The sequence below is a fragment of the Dipodomys spectabilis genome, unplaced genomic scaffold, assembly GCF_019054845.1.
Source record: "Dipodomys spectabilis isolate Male_0828 unplaced genomic scaffold, ASM1905484v1 ptg000187l, whole genome shotgun sequence".
Lineage (NCBI taxonomy): Eukaryota > Metazoa > Chordata > Mammalia > Rodentia > Heteromyidae > Dipodomys > Dipodomys spectabilis.
The window spans coordinates 1,562,451-1,582,800 of NW_024870864.1; the positions used below are offsets into that span (position 1 = coordinate 1,562,451).

At 38.4% G+C, this 20,350-nt stretch overlaps 1 protein-coding gene and 1 long non-coding RNA gene across 2 annotated transcripts in view; one reads left to right on the forward strand and one right to left on the reverse strand.

Moving 5' to 3' along the window:
* The window catches only part of Acoxl (acyl-CoA oxidase like), a gene marked incomplete at its 5' end in the record, with an annotated part of 295,914 nt that overhangs the window by 182,454 nt on the left and 93,110 nt on the right, over positions 1-20,350 (reverse strand).
* LOC122121345 lies at positions 1,713-20,329 on the forward strand. The gene is made up of 3 exons (XR_006149926.1): positions 1,713-1,792; positions 17,815-17,818; positions 20,319-20,329. It is a non-coding gene; the product is annotated as an uncharacterized LOC122121345 (long non-coding RNA).

Consider the following 20,350-nt stretch of genomic DNA (forward strand, 5'->3'; position numbering starts at 1 on the left):
ATTATTTTGTCCTTTCTAATGGCTGCATAATATTCCATTGTATATAGGTACCACAGTTTTTGGATCCATTCATCTGTGGTGGGGCATCTAGGTTGTTTCCATAGCTTGGCTATTGTGAACAGTGCTGCAATGAACATGGAGGTGCATGTGTCCTTCTATCCTGGTTCCTGTTGTTCAGGGTATATGCCTAGGAGTGGTATGTCTGGGTCATAGCGAAGGTCTATATTTAGCTTTCTGAGGTACCTCCAGACTGCTTTCAAAGTGATTGTATTAGTATACATTCCCACTAGCAATGCAGTAGCATTCCTCTTTCTCCACATCCCCTTCAACATTTGTCGTTGGCTGGGGCAAGGTGGCATCTCAGTGTTGTTTTTATTTGCATTTCCTTTACAGCCAGGGATGATGAACATTTCCTTATGTGTTTCTTGCCATTTTTATCTCTTATTCTGAGAAGTCTCTCTTTAGCTCCCTTGCCCATTTCATGATTGGTTTGTTAGATTTGAATTTCCTGTATATAATGGATATTAAGCCCTTATCTGATAAATTGCTCATAAATATTTTTTCCCAATTTGTTGATTTTTTGCTAGTTTGGTTGCTATTTCTTTAGCTGTGCAGAAACTTTTTATTTTAAGGTAGTCCGATTTGTCGTGACCCTGGGAGTCTGTTTAGGAAGTTCTTGCCTGTCTCTCCTACTCTGTCCTGCAGTAGTTTCAGAGTATCAGGTTTGATGTTAAGGTCTTTAATCCATTTTGAGCTGATGTTAGTGCATGGTGACAAGCTAGGGTCCACTTTTAGTTTTCTGCATGTGCCCACCCAGTTTTCCCAGCACCAGTAGTTGAAGAGGCTATGCTTCTTCCACTGTATGGATTTGTCAAATATCAACTGTCTGTATGTATGTGGTTTTATTTCTGGGTCCTCTAGTCTGTTCCATTGGTCTTCAGGTCTCTTTTTGTGCCCATACGAAGCTGTCTTTGTTATTATGTCTTAAAATCCGGTATCATGATTCCTCCTGCATTCTTTTTTTTTTTTTTTTTTTTGGTCTAGAGTTGCTTTGGCTACTCTAGGTCTTTTGTTGTTCCCTATAAATTTTTGCACTGTTTTCTCTATTTCAGTAAAGTATGTCATTGGGATTTTAGTGGGAATTTCATTGAATTTATATATCAATTTTGGCAGTATGGCCATTTCCAGAATATTAATTCTGCCTATCAAGGAACATGGGAGGTCTTTTCATTTCTTGGTGTCCTCTAGGACTTCTTTTTTAGGATTTTATAGTTTTCATGAAATAGATCTTTTACATTGTTGGTTAGGTTAATTTCTAGATACATTTTTTTTGAGGTTATTGTGAATGGGGTTGTTTCCTTGATTTCCCTTTCTGCTTGGACATTGTTGGTGTACAGAACGGTGACAGATTTTTGTGGGTTAATTTTGAATCCTGCTACTTTGCCAAAGTGGTTTATAAGCTCTAAGAGTTTGGGTATGGAAGTTTTGGGATTGTTAAGATATAAAATCATGTCTTCGGCAGAAAGGGATAGTTTAACTTCTTCCTCCTCTTTGTGGATCCCTTTAATGTCTTTTTCTTGCTGTATTGCTCTGGCTAAGGATTCCAGAACTATATTGAAGAGGAGTGGAGAGAGTGGGTATCCTTGCCTTTCTCCTGTTTTTAGGTGAATTGGTTGTAGTTTTTCCCCATTAAGTATAATATTGGCTATTGGTCTGTCATATATGGCTTTTATTGTTTTAAGGAATGTTCCTTCTATTCCTATTTTTTCCAGAGTTTTTAACATGAATGGGTGTTTATTTTAACAAAAGCCTTTTCTGCATCAGTGGAGATAATCATGTGGTTCTTGACCTTGGATCTGTTGATGTGATCTAGCTTTTTGTTTGATTAATATTCTATATTGTTCTAATTTTTATTTCATTGATTCTACTCTTATGCTTATTGTTCCATTCATCTTGTTTCCTTTCTGTTTACTTTGCACTTTTTCTAGATTCTTAAGAGTTTAGATTTATATTTGAGATTTTCTTCTTTGCTAATGTACATATGCGTTTATAGCTATGTATATTATATGCATATATATGTAAATTGTAGTAATGACAAAGTACTCAATTACTTGAGCCACACACCCCAGACCTTTTTAAAATATTTTATTTTGAGATTGGGTGAGCTGGTCTTAAATTTGTGTTCCTAGTGTCTCTGCAAGTAGGTGGGACTATCACATATACCACTCTGCCTAGCTTATGTTGTATTTGAAGTGAGTTTCTTAGAAACACCATAGAATTTGACTATGTTTTTTAACCTACTTTGCCAAGCTTTCCTTTTTGATTATATTATTTAGGCTATTTACATTTAATGTAATTATTAATATGTTAGGGCTAAAATCTTTTTTTTTGCAAGGGTGGGGGGCAGTCATGGGGCTTGAACTATGGGCCTGGGTGCTGTTCCTGAGCTCTTCAGCTCAAGGTGAGCACTCTACCACTTAAGCCATAACATCACTTCTGGCTTTCTGGTGGTTAACTGGAGATAAGAGTCTCACGGGCTTTCCTGCCTGGGGTGGCTTTGAATGACGATCCTCAGATCTCAGCCTCCCGAGTATCTATGATTACATGCATGAGCCACTGGTGCCCAGCTAGGGCTAAAAATCTTTTAAAATTATATTCTTTTTTATTTTTGAGATTTAATTTTTCTTCCATCCTTTAGGTCATTGGAATATTAAGCAAGTCCATTTTGATGTATTTTTGTGTTAATGAGTATAGCTCTATATAGCATTTTTAGTGGTTACTCTGGCTACTGTATCTGTATCTGTAGCTGTGGATAATAGCACAGCTAACTTGTGCCATCATTTTTACCAGTTCCAGTGAAAAATAAGGTTTGTCTCCTATATATGGTTGTCGTAAGCATTTCTAATAATTTCACTAGAACCACATTAGTGTCATGAGTTTTGCTCCAATATTAACCATAGTTTCCAGAACTCAATAGGTAGATATTTTTGCTTCCTTTATTGTTTCTTCTTTCTTTATGTTCCAAGCCTCTTTTTGTTTTTAGCTTTTCTGTTTAAGGAAATTCTTAACTCTATTCTTTTAGGATAAGTCTACTAACTCTTCCATTTCTCTTTCATTTGCTGAGTATAGAATTCTGGTTTGATGGTTCTCTAGAGGTTGAAAATGTCATGCTATTTCCTCTCATACCCACAGGTTTCTGAAAAGAAATTTACAGCGATTCAAATGGTTTCTCTCTGTTACGTTCAAGATTTTTCTTGTCCTTAATTTCCCATGTCATTACAATATGTGTTCAAGTGAATTGCTGAGTTTATACTTATGGGATTTGCTTGGCTTCTTGAGTCTGTAGGTCATGACTTTTGACAAATTTGGGGATTGTGGGAGTCACCCGCTCTGCTTTCTTCTAATTTCCATCTGGGACTTCCGAAGACTTTCTTCTATCTTCTCCATTGTGCTACTGAGAGTATCAATTGAAGTGCTTTTGTGTTTCTTTTTTAAAATTTAGGTTATTGTATTTCCCCATTTTAAAATATCCTCTTACTCTATTTTATGTCTCCATTTATAGGCTTAACCTTTCTATTTTGCCAAGATTCTTTAATTTTTTCATGTTTCAAATGTCTTTGCAGTTGTTTAAAAATATTTTTCAGGTTTTTCTAGTTTCTTTATCATCTCCGTATTGGCATCTATTGATAACTTTTTTCATTGTTTGAACTCTTCCAGGTGTGATGAGTGAGGTTCAATACGATATACATTTAAAGTTATATGAGGAGATATTGGCTCTTTCTCTCTCTGTCCCTCTGTCTCTGTTTCTTTCTCTGTTTCTGTCTCTGTCTGTCTGTCTGTCTATCGCTCTCTCTCTCTCTCTCTCTCTCTCTATCTATCCATCAATCTATCTATCTATCTACCTATCTATCTATCTATCTTGCCCTGCTGTGCTGGAGAAAGAAGTCATAATTATTGGACAGAAACAGAAATCCAAGTTCTCCACTTGGCCTCCAATGAGAATTCTAGAACTACATGGGGAAAGAGAACATGACTATAATTGTAGAGCTGTTTGGAGAGGTTAGGGAAATGGACAAGGAAAGAGAATGATGGAGGGTGAGTAATATCAAAATGCATTGTGGGAATGTATGAAGATGTCATAAGGAAACTCACTGAAGCTGTTGAGTAATAGTAGAACAACAGAAGAGACAGGAAAAGAGCATAAAGAGGAGGTTAATACAATTGAAGTATGATATAGGGATGTAAGAAAACATAATGGTACACTTAATATACACCTAAAAATGAATGAGAAGAATGTAAAACAGAACTTGTTGGGAAGTAGGAACCAGTGGGAGGATAGAGAGGATAAAGGAAAGTAAATACCATCCAAGTACTTAACATACATGTGTGAAAATAGAACAATGAAATTTGTTGAAATTGTTTTAAGAAAGTGAGACAAGGGAATGAGGAAGAGTGATAGAGTGGGTGAGTTTGATCAGAATACATTCTATACATTTATGGAAAAATCATAATAAATCCCTTCTGTATAACTATCATATACTAATTTTAACATGTAAAAAATTCTTTTAAGGCATCTATTTTATTAAGAATCCCTCTAGGAAAAAATGACTTCATCCTCCATTTTAAAGTTCCTTGCTATACAGTTAGCCATGTGTCCCACTTAAGTCCAAGATCTGGATGTCAGGTATTAAATTAACAAATCTGTTGTCAAGGCCAAAACCTCATCAATAAAAAGCCACCATAGTCTACTGCCCTTCAGACATAGATGGGCTTGCACAGTGCCTAATACCTTTCCACATCTCTTAGTTTGTCATTCTTCCTTCCATGACAACTTTGATCTGCCTCGTCTGCTATCTGACTCTAGTCCTTTCCAGGATGATTCCCAAGGGCAATGCCATCATCTGACTGTGACAAATCCATTTCATTTCTTTGTTTCCTTGTTACATAGTGAAAATTAAAAAATAATAAACAATGGTTTTCTTTACAAAATGTGTTTCCCAAATTAACAAGGTATTATGCCTGTGACAAAATAATTCATTTTCTTTGTAAGAATACAGCCTGGAAATAAATTTCTGCAAGGTCACTTGAGTTTCTGTGTAAGATCTTAGGATATTGGAAAATATACAATCATGGGATGCCAAATAGGATGACAGCCTGAGTGGATGAATTTCAGAGAGCTTTAGGGAAGCTAGTGGTGGCTAGACCACAGAGCACTAAGCATGAGTCAAGAGGCCAGGGTCCTCTTACACCTCTGTCATGGCTGAATGTGAGAACAGAGAATTCACTCAACAAGAAAACCAATCCAGTTCTCATCACTGGATGAACTCCATTGCTTATGCTGGCCTACACACAATAGTGCTGATACTGCAGTACTTCTCATTTAATTACTAAACATGATTTCTAAAACAACACTTTCGAGCTCTGGAAGCTTTCTTAGGATGTATAGTTAGCAAACAGAGAACTATCTACTCAATTTCAGTAAGAACCATGAGAGTCTGTGGAATTCAAGCCATGATTCATTCATGTCTATTTTCCCCTCACCAACAGCTAAATATGATGGAAGCTCAATTTCAATCAGCTGTGTCCAAGTGCAGCACTTCACAGTTCCTGGTCTAGTGCTATGGCTTTAGTCTAATAGGACATCATCTCCAATCTCCACTAGGTATTACAGAAGCTCTACTCTAGGCTGTTATAATAAAGAAGACTAAGGCTCCCTTCACTTCCCCAGCTGCCCGTTATCTGGTAGAAGCTCCACCATAGACATACCAGGCCAGGAATGAAAGCACCCGAACGCCCTGCCCCAGCTTACTCCTGGGGTGGTGGTGGTCTCACACCAGAAAGGAGAAACTGAAAAAAGCAAGAACTACTCTCCGTATTCAGAGTCCTACCTAAAAAGTAGGGCTGTCACCTCAGGGTAAGCAGACAATCATCACAAGGACTGTCATACTAGATTTAACATTCAAGGTTCAAACTGTATCCTATATAAGAGACATACTTTAGATTCAAAGGGACAAATAAACTGAGAGTAAGGTGGAAAATAGATATGTAAATAGCAGCTATGAGAGCTAGAGCGGGGATACTAGTATCAGAAAAAATAGACTTAAGACCAGAAATTACTATAAATAAAAAGTAACATCCTGTCATTGTATTCCAATTATTTACTTTACTTACTTTCTAGTATATAGAAAATCCTAAAGAATCAACTAAAAGATGTTGAAAATAATAATCAAATTCAGCTAAGTTGCATGACACAGATTAACATATAGAAATTATTTATTGCCTATACATCCCGTGAACAATTCAAAATGAAATTAAGTAAATGATCTCAGTTATAATAGTATCCGAGAGAGTGAAGTATGAAAAATACATCTAATATAAAAGTGTAAAACTTGTACGCTGAAAATTAAAAATATTATAGGAAGAAATGATAGAAGCTCTAAATAAATGGAAATCTATCTCTTGTCCATAGGCCGAAAGATTTAGTATCACTGAGACAGTAATGCTGAGACAAACATTGCACACATATATAATCTCATCTACTCAGGAAGCTGAGGCAGGAGGACTGAAAGTTTAAGGCCTGCCTGGGTCACACAGTGAGTCTGAGACAAGTCTAGGCAACTTAACAAGAGCCTGTCTCAAGATAAAAAATAATTAAAGGGCCAAAAATTATCTCAGTGGTGGAAAACTTGTCTAAGATTTGCAAGGTCCTGGTATCCATCCTCAGTATGATACTAAAAGAAAAAGTAGTCATACCAATCAAATAGATCTTCAGATTCAATACTATTCCAATTAGAATCCTAAATGCCATAGTTTTCAGAGATTAATAAGGTGATCCTAAACTTCCATAAAACGGAAGGGATCAGGAATACCCAAAATAATACTGAAAATGAAAAAAAATGAGGGAAGGCTCACACTTCTCAGTCTGAAAGGATACACATGTATAAGGATATTTATACAGCTATAATAACCAACACAGTATGCAGTGTCACAGGATAGACAGGTAGATCAATGGAATAGAACTGAGAGTCCCAAATTAAATTTTAACATTAGTGATCCACTGATTTTTTTCCAAAAATAGTCCCAAAATAAGTCAACAGTGAAAGAATAATCTTCTCAACCCATGATTCTGGGACAATGAATATCCACATGCAAAAAAATGAAGGTGGGCCTTTTCTCAGATCATACACACAAAAGTTAGCTCCAAATAGATAAAAAACCTAAATACAAAAGCTAAAATTATGTCACTCATAGAAAAAAACATACTATTAAACGCTCGTGACCTTTGATGATTTCTTAGATATGATGCTAAAAGTGAAAAGAACAGAAAAAAATAATTAAAAAGATACTTCATCAATATTAACAAAGAACATCATCAACAAAATCAAAAAACAATTAGAAAGTTAATTCACTGAATGGGAGAAAATTGTTACAAATCATATATCTAATAAGTGAACACTATGTAGAACATAGAAAAAAATTCTACAGTTCACCAATAAAAAGATAAACAACCCAATTTCTCTTAATGAGTGAAGGATGGAAGTAGATATTTATCCAAAAAGATGTATAAATGTCTAATAAATATATAAAAACATGTTTAGAAATTAGTCATTAGAGTAAGATAATTCAAAATCCTAACCAGGTCACAGTTCATACCTACTAGCTAAAATAATGAAGAGACAAACACTAAAAGTGTTGGTGAGGATGTGCAGAAGCTGGAATTCTTATAAACTGCTGGTAGCAGCCGGGTGCAGATGGCTCATGCCTGTAATCCTAGCTACTCAGGAAGCTGAGATCTGAGGATAATGGTTCAAAGCCAGCCTGGACAGGAAAGTCCATGAGACTCTTATCTCCAATAAACCACTAGAAAACCAGAAATGGTACTGTGGTTCAAGCAGTAGAGCACTCACCTTGAGCTGAAGAGCGCAGGGACGTCGCCCAAGCCCAGGGTTCAAGCCCCATGACCGACAAAAAATAATAGTAATTAATAAACTACTGGTAACAATGCATAACACTGCAGCCAAAAGAAAAACATTTTGGTAGTAAGTACCTCAAAATGTTCAACAAGTAGTTTCCATGTAACCCAGAAATTTCCTATAAAGTAGAACAAAAACCTCCATCATACAAAACTTGTGCATGACTATGATAGGAATATATTCACAAGAGCTGAAGGGTGAAAGCCATTGTGGAATTGATAGGTTCAACTGATAATGGGTCAATAAAGCGTGGTATAACCATACAAGGAAACTATATTTGAAACATTCAAAGGAATATGTAATACTATAATACAACCCACAGAATCTGGAAACCAATGTGTCAGTGCATGAAACAACCACAAAAGATCATATATTATTTTACTAACGTAAAATAGCCAGAACAGGCAAGTCTTTATATATTAGATAGAAAGATTAGTTCTTATCAAAGGGTAAGGAGAAATGATTGCTAGCCAGGTAATCTCCAATTAACCAACAAAAAGCTCAAAGTGGTATGGCTCAAATAGTAGAGCTTCAGCCTTGAGCAAAAAAGCTAAAGACAGTGCTCAGGCCTGAGTTCAAGTCTAAGTATTGGCGTGCTTGTGCGCACCCACACACCCACACACACAAAAGTGACTGCTAACAGGTATGGTTTCCCCCAATCCCTTTGGAAGGTGTTGACAACAATGTTATAAAATTAGATCATGGTGATAGCTGCACAACTTGGTAGATGTATCAAAAACCATTGCATTATATACATTAAATGGGGAAATTTTGTGGTATGTAAATTTTATCTGGAAAAGGCTGTTTCAATAATCAGAGAAAAACATTTTACTTCCTTTTGGGCTCCTGAATTTTCAATTTCCCACTATCAGGAATGTACTGCTACCCCTACTGCCTTGCCTACATCATGTCCTGGATGTACAGAATCAAGGCAGTTTGTGCAGCCGGGTGGCAAATGTAAGCACTTGAAAATTCTATAGAGTTGAGTACAAAATAGCAATTAGAATGTCCCCAGATGTTCGTTTTGATGATAAAATAGAAGACTTCTGAAATGTAAGACAAAACCCACTTCAGGAGCATGCCATGCAGAAGGTATGCTAAATTTAGCTGTGGTACTAAGCTAATTTGTTGGAGGAAAGCTACTGGGCTGGCACCTTTGCTTTCCACTGCAATTCTCTTCAGACAGACAGGTTTGCTCTTGTAACTATGAATTTCCTTTTGCTTGTACATTATTCATAAGTTTTAAATGGCACCTTCTGTCACAGTTTTTTCCCTAGATACTAAAAACTTCCTTCAAGTTCTATTATAATTTGAATCTATAATTTTCCCCTAAGCAAAGGAACTTAAGTTAAATTAGATCACTGCTATCCTGTCCTGCAGGTGTAGCGATGACTTTAGATCATCACCAGCTTAGATAATGGGGGAAAGGTAGTGTAAAAAATGTTACAGTCTCCATAAATAACTTCTGGCAGTCCTGTCAAAATAAGCACAGAAAAATAAACCAGGGGTTGGGAGGCTGCTGGCGGTGTCTCACGAGACTCATACTCTCCTTACTCTGTAGTTCACTGGCATTTTCTTGGGGTCTAGGAAGGGATGGGTGGAGAAGATCTTAGTAGTTATTGGGATTTGTGTGTTTGGGATAAGGCAGGGAAATAAGAATGTATTAACAACTGTATGAATGAAATAAGAATGTATGAACAACTTATTGCCACATATGGACACTGTGCTAAGACATTCATATGAGGAACAAAAGCTAATTTTTTAATGATCTTTTTGAGGGTAATAGGGGAAGCCAAATCCCAGTAAAGCCCAGTCATTTGCCTGCAGCCCCAAAGTCATGCTGGAACTTGATCTTCAACGTATTCTCATCCACTTAGGCCCCTGCTGGGGTGATTTTGTCGTGACACAGGATGTGCTGGTCCATGCCCAGCAATGGGAGTTGGGTATGGGTTAATTGTGAGACAACTAATTCCCACAGGAACAAATGTCTATGTAAAAGCCCAAGCTAAATACAGAGAAAAAAAAACCTAATCATTTAAAGTGTACTAAATATTTATCAGCAAGTTTATTTGAAAATAATTTGAATATATGTTAAATGATTCTTTGGGGGATTGTTTTAAATATTTATTTATTCAAATTATTCAATTGTCTTTTTCTGCAAATGAATGTTGGGAATTATGTGTGCCTATAAGGAAAGGAGAGATAAATACCATCAGCAAACAAGACATCCAAACGTCCCCCCCGTGAAAAAGAAAGCAAAACATGGATATTATCTAAAAAGAAAGTGCCAGACTTTCTACCGAACTAGAAAAACTATACTCTGTGTATGTGCATGCATGCATGCACTCATGTGCACACAGGTGTGTGAGTGGATGTACATGCATGCACTGGTAGTAGAGCTTGAACCTGGCCAGGGAACTGCCCTTAGCTTTTTGGTTCAAGGTTGATGCTCTGCCACTCTGACCACAGCTCCACTTACTGACCATAAACAGTTGTCCCCATGTCCTAAACTTCATTCAGCAACCACTTACAAAACAACAGCATCCAAGTACCATGGGGAAAAGACTGAAGGCAACACAGTGGTGCTGATGGATATGTCAGGGAAAAAGCCAACAAAGCAACAGGGGATTTCAGGAGCAAGTACAAGAACCATTAACTAAAAACCAGTCATTGGGAAATGGTCCTGGCCTACACTAGGAGTTCAATAAATACTAGCTGAAAACTGAACAGCAGACAGTGCAAGGATGTGACTCTGGGATGGACAAGGGGCAGAAGTCTGAGACGGCAACATATCCACTTCTGCAAAGTTAACTCCAGTTGAGTGCGAATGTGGGACTTTAAGGAAATCTTAGGGGAAGACCATGCCAGCAGGGAAGAAATGTGGTGAACAACAGGTAAAGACCACAAGAGAAAATACCTGTCCAACATAGCCTATCAACTATTAAGAAGGCAAAATACAGTTTTTAATATTAATGTAATACATGCATGTGGTTTTAAAACTCCAAATGGTTGAGAGAAGTCTGTACAAACAGGCCTTATTAAAATAATGTTTATCTTCTTTGCCTTCCTACACAGTTTAACCCTTCACCATTGTTCCTCTTTGGTCAATCTAAAAACAGTTGAGTTTTCCACTTCTTTAGCTCTTCATTTCCTTTTAAGGGCTCTTATGTCATTTAAAACTTAAATCAACGTGTATGCTTTCCTCTTGTTAATCTGGTTTATGTCAACTTTATTCTCTGGTCCAGCCTAAAACTTTTTTAAGTAGAGGTAAAAATGTTCTTCCCTTTCTTGTAACAATTGCCTTTGCTAATGCTCTTGAGCTTTCAGAGGCACTGGACATCCTGAGAGGTGTGGTGATTGGATAACACCAGGTAGCTGTGCATCACGGTGTCTGCTTGTGAGATGCAGGCAGAAGGTTGGGGCCCAGAGCTGTTTCATACTGTGTTTTCATGGAAAGATGAGAACATAATCAGAGGACATATAGTATTTGATTCCACACTTGCCTCTGGTGATTGCAGTTGGGTGTGGCATATATTTTTTGCCAAAAATCAGTTAACTTTGTAGGCTTCAGAGATTCTGGTGCAAATAAACTCCACCATTATATGAAAGCATCATGAACAAAAGGATTTATTTGTATATAAATAAATACTTGTATAAACAGACAGTGGGCAAGATCTGACCACAGGTCTACAAAACCTGAGAGGTGAATATTCACTGCATGCCAATGAGACAGCTTTTTATTAAACATCACAAGCTGGGATAGAATTCATGAATAATTTTTGTGCCAATCCTGGACTTAAACTCATGGCCTGGGAACTTCCAGCATTTCACAGACTTTGCTGCCCCAGATGGCTTTGAACCATGATCTTCAAGATTTCAGCCTCCTGAGTAGCTAGGATTTCAGGCATGAGCTACCACTGCCTGCCTGGATCATTTTTTCATTAGGATGCTGCAAACCCAACTCAAGTAGTGCAAAGAGTTCAGAAGGAGCTCTAGTGCTAAAGATAATCAGCAAACACAATAGTTTTAAAAGACTTGGAGACTTGCTGGAATTCTCTAATCACTTTCACAGCATCCAGTTAATAGCTTGTCAAAAGCCTGGAACACTGCAGAAGGGGAACCTCCAACCTAGTCTTCCAAAGTCACTTGAGGAAAACCCATTTTTGCAGAATTCATCTTTAGCATTTCTTGTGGAAGAGCCAGACTGGATGATGGCTAAGATCACTTTTACTTCAACCCTGACTGTGCGTACATCTAGTGAGACTTCAGTGACTTGTCTTGAACAGGGACTTGCTTTTCTAGCAGGTATTGGCAGAGACGTTCAACTGTGGAGAAGTGGTTACAGATTATAAATGATCTACAACATCTCCTTAGAAGAACTGGTAATGGACAGTTCCCTTGCCCTTTCAATATAGATAGGGAAGGACAAGAAATCAGAAGTCTTCAATGAGCTGAGGTGGAATGTGAGAGAAGCATATGGCAATTTGGACACTAAGTAAATATGATTGAAGCTGAAAGTTTTCAGAGAAAGAGGTTCACAGAAATCGTGACCTGTCAAGATCACACCAAGAAGACTCTGCTATGCAGCCTAGCTGATAGGACCATATCAAACTCCAGCTAAATAAAGAAGATGGGAACATGGAAGGGGATCTTGAAAGAACAAGATTTGTACTCAAAGAAATTTGCAGAGGCCCATTAGCAGAGAATCTTTTAGACACTGAGTAGAATTGAGGTGTGAATATTTTATGTAAGGCTTTCTAACTTTTGCTTCACTGGAGAAACGAGATACCATTCAATCATTTATTCAATCAACAGTATTTTTTTTGGGGGGGGGTCTGGTCATGGGGCCTAAACTCTGGGCCTGGGCGCCGTCCCTCAGCTCTTTAGCTCAAGGCTAGCACTCTACCATTTGAGCCACAGCGCCACTTCTGGCTTTTTTCTTTTTTCTTATGTGGTGCTGTGGAATCGAACCCAGGGCCTCATGCATGCAAGGCAAGCGCTCTATCACTGAGCCACCTTCCCAGCCCAACAGTATTTTTTGAGAGCTGCTATGAACCATGTACTTCCTAGAGCTGAAAATACAGTGGTGAACAGTAAAGTCCTTCAGAAGAAAATAAGACAATTCACATGGTAACAAACAAATCAGTTGGTTCAGATAGAAATTAATGCCTCCCTCTGTACAGCCTCTTTACAGTAAAATAAAATTTAAAAAAAGAACTTAGTGCCTGAAAAAATAAAAGATTCCAATGCAATAGAAAGAATGGTGGAAATGTCACAATGAACTCCCCAATTGTACAACTAATATTAAATAACTAATAATTAAAATTAAAGTTAATTAAAATGAAAATAAGTAAATGTGTAAAATACTTAAAATGAGTAAAATTAAAATAATTAATAATAGAAGTGAACTAAATACAAAGGGAGAGTTATTACTAACTGCAACAAATTATCACTACAGACTTGCTACATTTTCTGAAGCAATCTATCTCAAGCTGTAGGATCCAATTTTCTCAATTTTTTTATTAAAATGTTAAAATAAATTATCTAAAGTATATGAGAAAAAAGAATGTGCTTCATTTCTTCTGGGGGTAGGGACCCATTGCTTTTTTTTGGGGGGGGGGTCTGGTTGTGGGGCTTGAACTCTTGGCCTGGGCGCTGTCCCTCAGCTCTTCAGCTCAAGGCTAGCACTCTACCACTTGAGCCACAGCATCACTTCCGGCTTTTTTCTTTTTGCTTATGTGATGCTGAGGAATCGAACCCAGGGCCTCGGGTATGCAAGGCAAGCACTCTACCACTGAGCCATCTTCCCAGCCCCAGGACCCATTGCTTTTATTCCAAATATCCATAGTTGTATTTCTCAAAAGTATCTGTAAGTACAGAATTTCAGAGTAATTTATTTTCCCCTCAACAGTTCAGAAAGCATCGCATGGGCTTCTGTCCTAGAGGTATGCTGACAAGAAGCCTGCCCATTGTGCCAGGTGCCTTTAACTCAATACAGTGGAATCAGATGTGAGTTCTTTTTATTCATTCTCTCTGAGTAGGCTTCTCACTCAGAATTTGTGTCTTTCATCAATTCTGAAGCATTCTCATCTTGTATTTCTTATAATATTTCCCCTGCTAATTTCTCTATGCTTATTATTTCTAGTATATCAGTTAAACTTATGAAATTTCTCACTTTCCTGTATGATTCCTAACGTCTTATATATTTTCTATCTTTTGTTTCTATGTAATGTTTTATGTATAAGTTCTTCAGATAGAACTTCTCATTTACTAACTCTCTCTCGAGTTGTATCTAATCTGTTTACTGTCTTTTGAGTTTCCACTTTTAGTTATTAGACCTTTTTTATTTGTAAGAATTTCTTCACTGTTTTTCATGTCCTTAGCCATTTCTGGTAGCCTTACTACTTGGTCATTCTTTTAATAGTTTTTTTTTGCTTATTTAAATATATTAAACACACTTCATTTTCTGCATCTAATAATATCTGCAGTCTCTGCAGGTCTAATATCATTATTTATTATTTCTGGTGACAGGGTTCATTATGGATTATTTATTTGTGTGCCATTTGAGTTTACATTTTGAGATCATGTTCTTTTTAATATTGCCTCAAAAAATTCTTCCAGAGATTTTATATTGATTCCCAGGTCCACTGGCTAGTCTCAGCTCAGGATGACTTCAAACTAAATTCTCACTTTGGGAATTCTGAAGCATACAAATCTGGGAATTCTATCCAGGCTCTATGTAGTTTTCTAAGTCTTTCATCAAATCCAAGGTCAAGATAGAACACTTTCTTTATCATTACTATCTTTTCTCCTGGTTCTACTTTTCACTGTCAATGTCACACTGTCAGGACCCAGATTTAACAGAATTTTCAATCCAAATCCCCATCTTATAATCATCCTGGGTTTTATACTCAAACATAAGCACATGGCTGGTGGAACAGGATACGTGGAATGCCTTGGGATTACTAGATACCCAGAAGGCACCATCAGCTTGGGTTTGTACATACAATCTAGTAGTACTGCTTTCTTATTACTCACTTCACCTCATCTGTCAACTTAGTAAAGCATTTTTTAAGAAGCTTTTCACATTTGTACCCATCTCTGCTTCCTGGAAGGGCTACTTGTACTATCCTGTCTGTTATTTACCAAAATGTAGTTCAGCTTCAAACAAGGAAACCAACTACAAAGTGACCATTTAATCTGGGTGCTTACAAGGTATGAGAATTAGCTCTCATTTATCCACCTCTGGTAGAGCCCTTAAAGTCAGCCAAGTCAGATACCAGTGGCTCATGCCTATAATCCTAGCTACTCAAGAGGCTGAGATATGAAGATAAAGCTTCAAAGTCAGCTCCAACAGTAAAGTTCATGAGACTCTTATATTCAATTTACCAGCAAATAAGGCAAAAGTGGAGCTACTGCTCAAATGGTAGAGCTCCAGCTTTGGGTGAAACAGCTAAGAAACAGCATCCAGGTCCTGAGTTCAAGCCACTGTACCAGAAAACACACACACACACACACACACACACACACACACACACACACACACACAAAGTTGACCATGCCCATTTACTGTCATATTATCTATAACTTCTGAGTTGCAAGAGCAGAACTGAGTAGATGTGACAGAAACCTCTTAGGCTTCAAAACGTAAAATATTTACCACCTGCTCTTTGCAGAAAATGTTTACCCAGCCCTGAACCAAGAAATTCCTGGAAAGAAAGCCCATCCTCTGTTATACATGGATTTTCCCAGTCTGTGAAATGAGCATGTCAATCCTTTCTGCTTCTCTTTCTTCTTCACCAAGAAAAATATTCAAGCTAGATATATTTATAAGACAGATCCTTTCTTCTACTATTCCTTCATTTCCAACATAGTGTCTTATGAGAAAAACAAAGGAGGGGATAACAATGCTTAACAAGAAATGTACTCATTACCTTACTCATGTAAGTTTAACCCCTCTGTACAGCATCTTTACAATAAAATAAAATAAAATTAACAGATCCTTTATTGCTCATTAGAGTCAAAACTCAGGAAAGACTCACGATATTTCAGAATATGAATCATGTTCTAATTTTTTTGCTTTCTTTTCTTTTTTATTTTATTGTAAAAATACTGTACAGAGGGGTTACAGTTACATGATTAAGGTAATCAGTACATTTCTTGTTGAACATTGTTACCCATTCCTTTGTTTTTCTCCCACTATCACTTCCCCCCCCACTCTTCCCCTCTCACCCCACAAGTTGTAACGTTCATTTCTGACATAGTGTCTTGTGAGTATCCTTGTTGCAATGGGTCATCCTTTGTCCTTGTTTCAGCATTTTGTTATTCCCCTTCCCTTCCTTGAATCAGATAAATGCATATACATACAGTATACCAGAATCAAAAACAGTGATTGCCAGGGATAAACCAATGGAAAAATAAGAATGGCATAAAATAAGAAAGACCTAGATACAGTACATTGGCAACAACTACAACAACAACAACAACCAAATACCTGTTGTTTCTATGTCTTGGAGTCCATTTCAATTAGCATCATTTTGTTTGGTCATACGTACATAGCTATGGAGCTATTACAATTCTCTGCCAGGACGATCCTAAGCATATACTAATTATTAAAGATGAGGGAAACCACAGAGCCTATGTTTCTTTGGGTCTGGCTTACTTCACTTAATATGATTTTTTCCAAGTGTTTCCATTTCCTTACAAAAGGGATGATGTCATTCTTTCTGATAGAAGCATAAAATTCCATTTTATGTGTGTGTGTGTGTGTGTGTGTGTGCCACATTCTCTCGATCCTTTCATCTATTGAGGGGTAACTGGGTTGGTTCCATATCTTAGCTATAGTAAATAATGATGTAATGAACATACTTGTGCTGGTAGCTTTACTGTGGCCTTGCTTGTGATTATTTGGATAAATATCTAGGAGTGGGATTGCTGGATCATAGGGTAGTTCTATGTTTAGTTTTTTGAGGAACCGCCATACTGTTTTCCAGAGTGGTTGAACCAGCTTATATTCCCACCAACAGTATAGTAGTGTTCCCTTTGGCCATATCCCCTCCAGCATCTGCTATTATTTGTTTTCTTGGTAATGTCCATTCTAACTGGGGTGAGATGGATCATTGCCACATTGAAAATAAGCTTTGTTTAGAACTTTGAAAAATCAACCCAGGGAATGTTCCTGACTGATTTTCCCACATTCAACTTTCTGGTCCCCAATGGAATGCTTGCTACAAGGCCCTTACAGACCAAAGGCATGGAACCCAAGCTCAGGAAGGACTCCTACACGGTCAGGGAGTCAACATTTTAGGGCAGCACAGCATTCAGGTATGAAATCATTATCATGAATGGGCAAGAGTCTAATGGCCATGGAGATTGAGTACAGCTTCCTCCTTCCTCTCTGTCTTCACCATCCTTCTTTGACCTTCATAATCTTATCAGAGGAATGCGTGACATCAATGTTATTAAGAGCACAGCCTTCATAAAAACAAGATAATATGGACACATACAAACACACAAACTCACACATGTGCATGCACACACACATGTACACACACATACACACACACTCACATGATATGGTGACTCAAGCAGCATGTGTGTCTGAAAGAAAAGGAAATCCTATGGATTTTTAAGCAATATCAACCTTGTAGTTTCCATCAAAGCATTACTTTGTATTTTGTGCTAGACACACACTGTTTGGGAAAAAAACAAGTCAACAAAATCCCATGTGAGCAGCTCCTGTAGTTATATGAATTTTTATTAAGTCTACATAAATAAGAACAGAAGTTATAGTTATTTCCATGAACACCTAGAAAACAGACAGGCAGATCCTCAATAGAAGGCTGGTCCAATGCTAGTCTTCCAAGTCCTGAATTAGAGTCAGGACAGCTTATGTAGGATCGAGACACCTTGCTCTCAGCAGAGCACAGCCAGCCTGAGCACTGACTTTGAGTCAGACATCTGGAGAAAGCCCCTTCCCAGCCCTCTTAAACCTCTGTGTGCTTGACCCCCATCTGAGGTCTTAGAGAGGCAGAAACAAGCCACACTCACTTTTGCCATGGCAGGAGCAGAAAACAACCCAAATCATCTGATCTTTTTTTTTATTCACCTGTCTTCACCTACTGAAGACCTCCTGAGTTCTGTTATTGGAAGACTCTAGAGGCATCAACAGGCACAATTCATGGTGATCACTGTTGTCAGCAAAGCCAAGCATGGAGGGGAAGTGTTAGGAAGGACTAAGCTCCAGCTTTTCCATCTCAATCTAGATATCACTGATGCAACGCACAGTTCACTTGTTTATCTTCTTTCTGTCTCCTCCACAGGCTTGGTCAGCTCCAAAAGGCAAGACTTTCATCCATTTTGCACACCATCATATCCTAGTGTCTAGAACAGGGCTCAGTACATAGATGACCTCAACAAAAATTGCTAAAAGAAATACTTTGTCATCCCACTGATTCTAACTTGTCTGTCTCACCAAATGAATTCACTCAGGGAGACCAGACAGCAAACTGTGACTCTCATCCAGAACACGTGGCTCAGAAGCCCCCACATTGCCCACTTAGCAGTGCCAGAGGATATGTGCAACATACAGAGTTTTGTGAGGAACATCTCCTAAAGTACCCTCAAGTCCACAGATAGAAGAGTCAATACGATGATGAAGTCTAGTCCTTTTGAGGGCAGAATCACTCTGGCTCTCTGCTTTTCTGAAAGGACTCAAGCTGGCATTTCAAAAACTATGGCAGAACAGAAGCCAGGTGCCTTGGCTCATGCCTATAATTCTAGATACTCAGGAGGCTGAGATCAGAGGACAGTGGTTCAAAGCCAGCCTGGGAAAAAAAAGGCTGTGGAACTCTTATTTCTAACTAATCACCAAAAAAGCCGAAAGTGGAGCTGTGGCTCCAGTGATGAGTGCTAGCCTCGAGCAAAAAAAAAAAAAAAAAACAACTTAGAGAGAGCACCCAGGCCCAGAGTTCAAGCCCCAAGACCAGCACACACACAAACACACACTCACACACAAACACACACACAGGCACACACACAAGTATGAAAGAACAGGTTTGTCCTTGATTTCCTCAGAAACCATTGTGCCCTTCCTTCCCTGCTTGTCCTCCAGCCAGCAACTCACCTACTCCCTGCTCTAATCTTTTCTTTCTTTGTAGAAGGTGAAAATGTTTTATGACCCTGATTTACATAACTGCAGGTGGAATTTATCTGTAGGTCTAGCAGATGACCTAAATCATACAGCTTCAGGATACAGGGGACCCTTACCTCCACCCCAAGCACAGACAAAGTGTGGCTGCCAGTCCTGCAGAGCTGGACACAGTGCAGGGTGCAAATTTGTCCACATTTTTTTTAAAAGCAGGTTTCCCCTTGGAAGGATCCAGGTGGGACTGGGAGGGAAGAGGAGGGAAGCTAGAAAGGACTAGCTAGCCAGAAGCCACATGATAAACCACATACAGAGAGCACACAGGTGTGCACACACAAATGAGCACCCATGTGCATGACTTGCTCCTGTTTTTCAGGTCTACATATCTTGGGGCTCCATAGCATGCCCCACCTGTATCTATATAGTCTTGTGTGTCAAAGGTTTAAAAAGAATTCTCTAACGGTGGTAACCTGTTGGCCAAAGCTGTATTATCTGCCCAAAGACACACTTAAGAAAGTGAAGTGTCTTGACATAGAACCCTGAAATAATGTTCTCCATAGGTCTTCCCATGGCTGAGAAGAATTATCGAAAGGTGGGTTTCTGCATGTATGGCCATTCTCCATTCAAACACCCTTCTCAAGTGTTCCACTTAGAAACAGACCTTTCCCTCCAACTCAGTGCCTTGTCCACGTAGGTACCATCTCAGGGTCTCTGAGGGATCCAGGTCACTGTTTGGAAGATTAGAACTATGTTTGTTTATAGTTGATGATCTTCCTGAAGTCTGGAAAAGGGGACAAAGCCGGAGAGCAGTACAGTCCTAGAGAACACAGGTGAGACCTTGAAGATCTCCAGTTCATGGCTCTGGGATCTGAAGCACCTATTTCATAAAAGGCTCTCACCCTCATGGATGCTGATTCAAGGTTGTTGGACTCTCTGGTGTCCAAATGAGACATTCAAGAAATTAACCAGAAATAGACACAAATGATAAAGGAGATCTCATCAAGTCAATTTACTTTTGCACAGAAGGGTGCATAGTCACTCTACCCAGAGTTAAACAGGCACATTGAATGGCATGGCCCACTCAGTTTGTATATTGACATAAAGAGTGGTGTTGTCCCCCCTCTCTAGTAGGAGCTGTGCTCACATTCTATTTGTGATTGGTTATCAGGGTGGCAGGGTGATTTAAGGAAGCTAGAAAGCATTCTGTCAATGAAAAAATACCCACTGGTGC